The sequence below is a fragment of the Anastrepha obliqua genome, unplaced genomic scaffold (assembly GCF_027943255.1).
Source record: "Anastrepha obliqua isolate idAnaObli1 unplaced genomic scaffold, idAnaObli1_1.0 ptg000012l, whole genome shotgun sequence".
Lineage (NCBI taxonomy): Eukaryota > Metazoa > Arthropoda > Insecta > Diptera > Tephritidae > Anastrepha > Anastrepha obliqua.
The window spans coordinates 7177820-7187768 of record NW_026562179.1 but is presented as its reverse complement, the minus strand read 5'-3'; positions in this window follow the sequence as shown (position 1 = coordinate 7187768).

Below are 9949 nucleotides of genomic sequence, written 5' to 3'. Positions count from 1 at the left end.
GTTCAACTGAACGACGATATCTCCGATATCTCCTTTGCTTCATTGATAAAAAAACTGCACTTTTGCATATGTTCTCACAGTAACTTAAAATTTCCCCCTAGCGTGTCCATCACTTGACGGTACAAAAAGCATTATAATGCTAATTTTGAAGAAGCATCGAATTTTATGTATATTCAATTTGGATATTAACTGAGCTACTTTACCAGAGTAGGGAACATTAGACATGTTACTCAATCGTAAGTTATCAATATATCTGTGAAAATTTTGATTTGAATTATTTACTGAATTCGGAATATCTTTAGAGCAAAAAGTAGTTAAGTTATCCTGCTGTATCTTCGGTTTATGAAAATTCACCTTTGGGCTGATGTTAGCTGCAGGGTTTACCATTCAACCGGCCTAATATGTTTGCCACGGTATTTTCGAGTTCCTTTTCAAAATAATCGAAAAGAGTCACTTCTCTGCCAAATTGTGATATTTGTGCAAAAAAAAAGAAAAAGTTAACAATTTATAAAAAACTTAATAGAGTGCAGGTTTACAAGCAATTAAAAATCAACGAGATTTTTTAAAATATTCAAACTAGGAATTTATGAAATTTAATAGGCATACCAAAAATTTTGCTACAAATTTTAATTTAAAAATTTAAAGTTTTAGTGAAACCTTGTTGGTTTCTTTTAATTTTTGTACTATCTAAATTTGAAACTTGGATTTATATGGTTTGTGTTATATGACCCACACTAAAAAATTAATGAACATCAACCAAATAAAAGACAAATCATCAAGCAAAACTAACGAGCAAGATAGACGAGATAGTCGACTTTATGAGCCGATACGGAATCCCAATAGCTGCGGTCTAAGAAACCATATCTTCTCTCATAACCATGGATGGCTACGAGTATAACGAGCACAGACATGATCGCGAGCGAGACAACGGTGGTAGCCTAGCGTTCATAGTCCACCACACATAGCGTTCGTAGACAGCACCTTAGAATGTCAAGATATAAATGTCCGGTCAAGCGAATCCGAGCTCGAAATTTTTAATATATATACCCCCTGTCACCTGCTGGCCGGCAAGATATCACCCTGATATAGGTGTTGGTCTGATAAATAACATAACCTGGCGACCTATGCTATTGCTTGTATCAGACCCCTTGCCCTTTATCGTCTCGATTGAGAGACCTGCCGAATTTTTTCCGTAAATTATCGGTCTTATATTAACTTTAACAAAGCTGATTAGGCCGGCTTCCCGAAATTCACCGAGGGCACCACCGCCGCTTCTCCCATCAACTGGTAAATCAACACAAGCGGACCAAATGGGTTGAGCGCCTGAACACCTGCAACTTTACCATTGCAGTGTGTAAACTCTGGTCCACCGTAAGGTCCTTGTCGAACCCGACGAAGTACAACGACAAGGGGGCCATTACCTTCAACGGTTGCACTTCGTCAGACCCGAAGAGATGCGCGAGCTATTTTAGCCGACTTTTCACACTGCACCCTTCGGCCGACAGATCCAAGCGTCGTGCCACCAGACGGCTGCACAAACTGACGAACAGCAGTGCGCCACTTGCTTTCTCCTGTGATGAGGTTTAGGGAGCCATCAGCATAAACAAAACATCTAAAGCTATTGGCCCTGACGGACTAAACATACTGATGCTGAAGCACCTGGGTCCAATGGGGGTAGAATTTCTCACAAGGGTTTTCAATCCTTGGCCACTCTCATTATCCTTGACAAGTGGAAAAAATAGAGAGTGGTCCCGCTACTGAAACCTGGGAGACCTGCCACTCCTGCCAGGGCTGAAGAGGTGGTCCGTCAATTATCTGAGCAGTCGTCACTCGTCAGTGATTTTTCGAGACCAAACATCCAAACAGAGGAAGATCAAGCACGATATTGCTCATGGTGGTGTCCTCTCACCCTTGCTGTTCAACTTCTATCTGTCGAAGATCCTCCAACCACCAGAGGGAGTCTCCCTGGTCTGATACGCTGACGACTGCCCGATAATGGCGTCGGGCAATGACATTGATGGCCTGTGCGCAAAAGTGAACGTCTTCCTCACCGACCTTTCTTGCTTTTTCACTGGGAGGAGTCTCCAACTTTTCCCCACTAAGTCCACGGCGACCCTCTTTAACACCTGGACAGAGGAGGTCAAACTGCAACTCAAGGTTAAAGTCGATAACACACAAATTCCGACTGTTAACAATCCCAAAATTTTAGGTGTAACCTTTAACAGTTTGCTCTCCTTTTCTGCGCACACAACCACAATTACCACTAAAATCCAAAATCGCAACAAGGTCCTCAAATCGCTTGCCGGCAGCACTTGGGGCAAAGACAAAAAATTGTTGCAATTGACATTTAAGGCATTTGGCTGGCCGGTTCTGAATTATGCTGCGCTTGTCTGGTCGCCTGGAACCAGTGACACGCAGTGGATAAAGCTCCAGACTTGCCAAAACACTGCCATTCGGACAGCAACGGGTTGCCTCCTGATATCCCGTCTTCAACACCTTTCATAATGAGGCACAGATACATCCTGTTCTGGAGCACAATAAACTGCTCAGCAAGCAGTTCCTGTTAGGGTGCTACCGCAGGTTTCACCCTTGCAGACAGCCGCTTGAGCCAGAGCCGAATCCTGGGCACGTCAGGAGACACCTCCTAAATTACGCAAAACGAACAGACATTTACTGGGCCAGACAGTGTTTAGACAGACAATAAATCACATTCATCGGGAGACCGTCACCTCGTTCTTAAGCTCCCGACCACCGAATGCCGTAATCGGAGTCCAACCACCACCTATTCCACTCATCTGACGCCCCTCTCCATCTGGACCCAACTTGTCGAAAGTTGATGAGATAGACGAAGACGAGCGGTAAAATACATTGCACTGATGTATACACTATTACTGATACAACAACAACAACAAATCGTCAAGCCTGTTCAAAATGTTGTGGCGCTATTATTTTGACTTACAGTTATTATTAAAAGGCTTAAGCTTTCATATTATGATAAATTTATAGTTTTCTAGACTGTTAAATTCAGCCTAGTTTATAAAGGTTTTATTTCTACATATTTATTCTATTCTCTAAAAGTTTTATCCTACAGAAGTTTCAACTCTCAACCAAGCGAGATAGGTCGTCTTTCAACCATTTGCTGGGATAAGAAAACGTCTTGTTAGTAAAACCCATTTAAATGAAAGTGTGAAACTTGTTACGAGATTTGGAAGAATTCTACAAATTTTGATAAAAATGTGAAACTTTTTAATGAGTTTTGAAAATATTTGAGTATTAAATCCTATACTCATTTAATTTTCGTGCAATAAAATGCAAGTTTTCGTATTTTTATGTAGCGAAAATATTGAAATGGAAGAATAGTTTTAAAAGCGTATTATAAATGACTATAAAACTGCATACTCAAGAGATTAAAAAAATAATTTAAAAGTTTCACATTTTTATGAAAATTAGTAGAACTCTTCTTAACCTCGTATCAAGTTTAGAACTTTCATTTAAATGATTTTTGCTATAACAGGAGCGATATGTAAATAAAAAAATTAAAGAAAATATACAAAATGGATAAATAACATGAAACACGTGCGAAGTAAAAAAATACTGTACGCTAAATGGTTCTACTAAATGTAAATATTTGAATTTTTTTTAACATTTTTTTAATTTTAATTTTTCTACCTCCATTTCTTTTATTTCCAGGTATTTTATTGCCATTCTTTCTGCATTTCGAGCTCCAATATTTTTAGACACTCATCACTTTTAAATTTTTTTCAAGTTAAATTGTTCTGCTCTCAGTTCATATGTCTGTCTGCACACTTTTTACGGGAATGTTTAGAGACTCGGCGTTCACTGGAATTTGGGGTGATGGTACTTCATTTTCTACTTCGTTATTACCAGTGTGGACCATTCTTCCGACACAACATCAAAAAGGTCGTCATCATCAATTACATGAAACGGTAGCTAGTACCTGTTCATTTCACTGTTGTCCTCCGTGTCGTTGATGCCATCAGCCTTTTTATAACCAAACACGTCGTCTAGCAAACAACGTCAAACAATGGGCACTGTTGTCTTATTGTCCTCATTATATGTTTTAATTCAAAATAATAAAATATTGTAAGCATGTTTTACCAACCGCGGATTTGGATTGGAAAACGTCCGCAATAAAATAAAAGTATCTGATTTGTGTTGTCATAATGCTTACAGACGCTTAAAAAACATATGTTAAAGTGTGACATGTAGACGGCGCACACTGGGGATTTTGCGGAAAAAAGTCAAATTTGCAACATACCACCTACGCAATGTTTAATGGTATTTCTAAATTCCAGAATAGAACCAGCAATAAAATCAAAAAGAATTACTAAACTCCGACTTACAGTTTTTTTTTATAGATATGTCAAAAGTATAATTTTTTTATAGTATTGAACTGACCAAGAAAAAACTTCAAAGCCCAAGGTGGTTTTTTTTCTTTTTGCTTGAGCCGACTTCCAATTTTTTATTTTTTCATTTAGGGTACGATATTTTTATATATTTTAGCCGGAAGAACAAAGGCTGTAAAGCATTTGATTATCTATTTATAATTAATTTTACGAAAAAAAAAAAATAAAATCATATTCCTTCATATTCTTGGATCTGCAAGTTGAGCTACATTTACCTATGGTCAGAAACTAGTATCAACGTGTTGCTTAATAACGTCTCTTTCAGTTTGAATCAATTGCAGGTGCCACCAGGCGCCACCAGGCGCCACTGATTATTTTTTGGCAATGATAATAACTTAACGCTTTCTAGTGTGTGCATAATGATAACGAAACACTTTTAATTTTGTTTTGACATTTTGAGGGTAATTCAGAATTATGAATTTACATGTATCCTGTGCGTAAATATTTGCTGGCTTATATTAATAAAAACAAAAAAAAAAATTAAAATTTATGAATTAAAAAAAAAAAAAATTTTTTTAATTTTTTAAAAAAATAGTTTTTAGACATGTTCTTTTCATACACAAATATATACAACTTCGTTAGTACTAAAAATGTAAATATTTTTTGGGATGTATACTTTTTTCCGCATCTCTGTACAAAAATCCCCAGTGTGCGGCGCAAAAAATATTTACATTTTTAATACTAACGAAGTTGTATATATTTGTGTATGAAAAGAACACGTCTAAAAATTATTTTCTAAAAAAATTAAAAAAATTTTTTTTTTTTAAATTCATACATTTTAATTTTTTTTTTGTTTTTATTAATATAAGCCAGCAAATATTTACGCACAGGATACATGTAAGTTCATAATTCTGAATTACCCTCAAAATGTCAAAACAAAATTAAAAGTGTTTCGTTATCATTATGCACACACTAGAAAGCGTTAAGTTATTATCATTGCCAAAAAATAATCAGTGGCGCCTGGTGGCGCCTGGTGGCACCTGCAATTGATTCAAACTGAAAGAGACGTTATTAAGCAACACGTTGATACTAGTTTCTGACCATAGGTAAATGTAGCTCAACTTGCAGATCCAAGAATATGAAGGAATATGATTTTATTTTTTTTTTTTCGTAAAATTAATTATAAATAGATAATCAAATGCTTTACAGCCTTTGTTCTTCCGGCTAAAATATATAAAAATATCGTACCCTAAATGAAAAAATAAAAAATTGGAAGTCGGCTCAAGCAAAAAGAAAAAAAACCACCTTGGGCTTTGAAGTTTTTTCTTGGTCAGTTCAATACTATAAAAAAATTATACTTTTGACATATCTATAAAAAAAAAAAATACCATTCTAACGGTTAGACGCGCTAGAAGTGAAACCTTCCGTAAAACAAACTGAGAGAGAATGAGATCAAAAACAAAAATTGACGCGGTATTTCAAAGATATGTTGACAACATCGAAACCAAAGCATTTGTATCATATTTTAGCTATCATAAGCCACTCGTATCATTTGTTGAAATTGAAAACATTGAGAATGAATAATAATAAAATGAAGAAAATAAAATATGAACTTTATAGCAATATTATAATGAACCTATAATTATCCCGCTCCTAATGCTGCTTTCGTCTCATTCTCTCTCAGTTTGTTTTACGGAAGGTTTCACTTCTATCGCGTCTAACCGTTAGACTGGTATTTTTTGTTTTTTTTTTTTCTGTCGAAATTCACGACACTTTTCTGCATTATTTTTCGGCATAATTGCGGTAAATATTTAAAAATGAAAATATTTACGAATATAAAAATACGGACGCAATACAGCACACGCGGTTGCTATTATGAACGTCGTAACGCGTATAATACACAGACGTACTAACATACACGCAAACATTCGTAGGACGCTTGGTTTGAATTTTTTATACATATGTATGTATGCTATACTATGGCCTAGCCTATGTACGTACATACATATTTGTGTTCTGAACTTCCAGCAAAACAATGCTTATTAATATACACATATGCATCTACATACAACCGCACACACAGGCCACTCACTTTATTCCTGTAAATGCGTATGTCGTCCAAAGCTAAAATTCTATGCCTAGCGACTACAAGAACAAAATGCATTAATAGGCGCAGGCGTAGCGGCCATCATCCTAGTTGCCATAGCGCTGAACAGTCGCGGCGGCACCGAACAGTTTCAACTATTGTACTGTGCAACAAAAACTCATCATCAAAAAATTGATTTATAAATTCGAGCTCATAGTTCTAAAAGCAAGTACTTTCATTCATAAAACGAGCCGCCCATATGCTAATTTTCTCGACAATTCGAAAATAGTCAATATTGGAATATTTCGCGTAGAATTATTTGCCAATATTCAATTTTCGTCAAGTCGAGTGCCCGCCGCTCCGTAAATATGTTTGCACCCATATATGTATGTAAATATATGTTTCTAAATGCTCGACAACCGCAGCTGCCTGTTCAAGGTTACTGTACATTAGGCCGGGTCGATTTGTGGGAAGGCAAAAAAATCGCCCATTGCTCTGTGAAAATCATATTCTAGGGATCAGAATAAGAAATTTTGCCGAAGGAACCATACCTCTAAAACGATTTCTGATGTCCCCCAATATGGGTCGAACTTTTTAGTTTCTTTTCTATAATTCACATTCATTCATTTACATATCGCACCCTAAATACAAAAGGGTCACAACTCAAAATGTACTTCTGCTCAAATATGAACGAGACGTTATCAATAAAACGGTGCGCGGATGACATATGCCAAAAATAAATTTTTTGTTTTTTGGTAGGACTGTTATAAGCTTACATGGCAAATTTCAGCGTGATATGTCACATAGTTTGTTTTCTGTGCTACTGTAAACAAGTCAAGCTCGAGTGTGGAAAATTTTGAGTTGTGACCCTTTTGTATTTAGGGTGCGATATGTTCTGACTAAATAAATTTCTTAAGAGAAAAAATAGATAATATTATAAATAAAGAAAAAACATAGCCATTTAGCTGATTTTTTCATGTAAAGCCCAAAGATGGTGATATTTTGAAATTGGGGGACATCAGAATTCGTTTTAGAGGTATGGTTCCTTCGGCAAAGTTTCTTATTTTGATCCCTAGAATACGATTTTCATAGAGCAATGAGCGATTTTTAAATCGACCCGCCCTATTGTACATGCAATGCTGTGCCTATGAATGCGCGCTGGATTTCTTGAGAAATTTTACCGTATGTTTTGCTGTGGCGAGGCACATATGTACATACACACAACATATATACATATATCCGCATATATACATACATACATATATAAATTCACAAATTTAAATTTGCTTATGCCATCCTTCTGTGTGCCTGGTAATGAAGCATTTTCTATACATACATATATATACGTACATATTTTTTCTTCTTCTTTTTGGTGTCGCTTTCTTGTTTCATCGAGTCTCAAATCACTCCCAACGATTCTAAAGAAGTTTTCACTTCAAAACTGTAAGTCGGAGTTTAGTAATTCTTTTTGATTTTATTGTTGGTTCTATTCTGGAATTTAGAAATACCATTAAACATTGCGTAGGTGGTATGTTGCAAATTTGACTTTTTTCCGCAAAATCCCCAGTGTGCGGCGGTGTATTCCAATTTCGTATGGGAAACAACAACACTACAGATTTTATTGTTAGAAAATGTCTCAAAATGTAGACATCTACAGTTTTTCAACAATGAGTTTCGACATTGAATATAAATTCAAGTTGTCGATTTCAATAGAAAAAAACTCTTTATTTATATTTCACTTCTTTTTTGTACTGATTCGTATTTATTCACAGCATTTAACTCTTTCCGTCACGCTCTTTACTGCGACATAAACAATTTATTTTTTGTTGTTAATTGGTGAATATGGAATACAAGTAACACACGAATGCAAAAAAAAAAAATATTTATCGTTAGGTTTTTGAGAAACAAGGTGGTCACCACCAGTAACCACCATGACTGAAGAGTACAAAAATTTATTAAAACTAATGCGCTCAATTACTTGACTTTTTTATTTATTTTTAGAAAAAAGACAATACAAAATTTGGTAATAAATTTACAAACAATTATTCCTTGTGAAAATCTAAAAAATATGTCTTTCCTTTTCGGAGGCAAAGAGGAACGTGGCATGTTCTGCATTGCCATACTGTGCGGACAGGGACGCTTTTGGTACTGCAAAAGGCGCATCTTCTAGGTGTGCCTCTAAGCGGTTGGTGTCGATTACTCTCATGGCGGATTTCAGCAGGCACGCTAGGCTTATACAGTTTTATAGCAACTGGTACAGGAGATCTTGGGTTTGATCCATTGCTGATCGCGGAACTTCCTGGAGCTCGCTTGTTTACGTAGCAAGGTGATAACAGCCCCTGATAAATTGAGCGGCGAAAGTCCTTCAATGTCAACTCATCTAAATGAGGTCTGTTAATCACCATTTTTGGGATTTTCGGTCGATGGAGTAACAGGCTTTTAATTGATCGAATTTATCAACGAAGTTCATATTGCTATTGTATTTCTTTACAGCGGGTGGTTTATAATTATTTCTGAAGTTGCGGCGAAGAATTTCAAGCATAGGACGGACTTTATATGACTTATCATAGTCTGGATGCTTTCTAGCAGGCATGAGATTATTGTCATTCAGATGCAAGCATCCAAGAAGCCAGCTAAGCGATTTAGGGGCATACAAGAGGAAATGTAAGAGTCACGTAAATCAGGAGCAGAAGACCAGTAATCTTTGTCGGTAGCTTTTTATACCCATCACCATATTTATGGCCAAGAAAGTTTGTATTTCAGAAGGACTGGTAGGAGAAAAAGGTTTACCTTCTTGTGTTGCGTATAGGCTAGTTTGAAAGCTTATGACCTCAACCAAGTCCTCTGTTCAAAACATGCGAAACAATCGGAATGGTGTTACATCTTCCAAGCTGATTATATGATCAGCTAAGCCCACACTCTCAACAAACTCGCCAGGTATATCCATAGAGAAGGTCCTTTCCATATAGGTGGCTGCAAGATCGTAGAGCTAACATTATTATTCTGACTTACAAAGTTTGATAATGGTATGATATGAATAGCTCTTCATGGATATTCTGTACATCTGCCCCACACACATCCAATATCGATTTTGACACTGGTCACTGAGGCGTGTCTAGATTTTCATCCTCATCGGAACTAGCTTCGCAATCAAGTCCTGAAGGTAAATCTTCACACAAACATTCTTCGATTTCCCTTTGCGTCAATGATAGTTGCATTATTGAAATAATTGCCTAAAATATTGTAAATACCAAAGAAAGTCCCACTCATAGTGATCGTATAAAAAAGCAAATTCTATATTAGGTGCACTTACGTCACGGTGGTTACTGTTGCTAACCACCACTGATTATAAGAAATATTCGTAAAATAATCGAAATTTAAGCGAGAAAGCAACCATTGTGTATCAAACACACCACAAGAACTAATATAAATTTGCACAAAAATCAAACCATAAATTGCGTTATTGAATTTATTATGAATTTTTACTTCTAGCTTT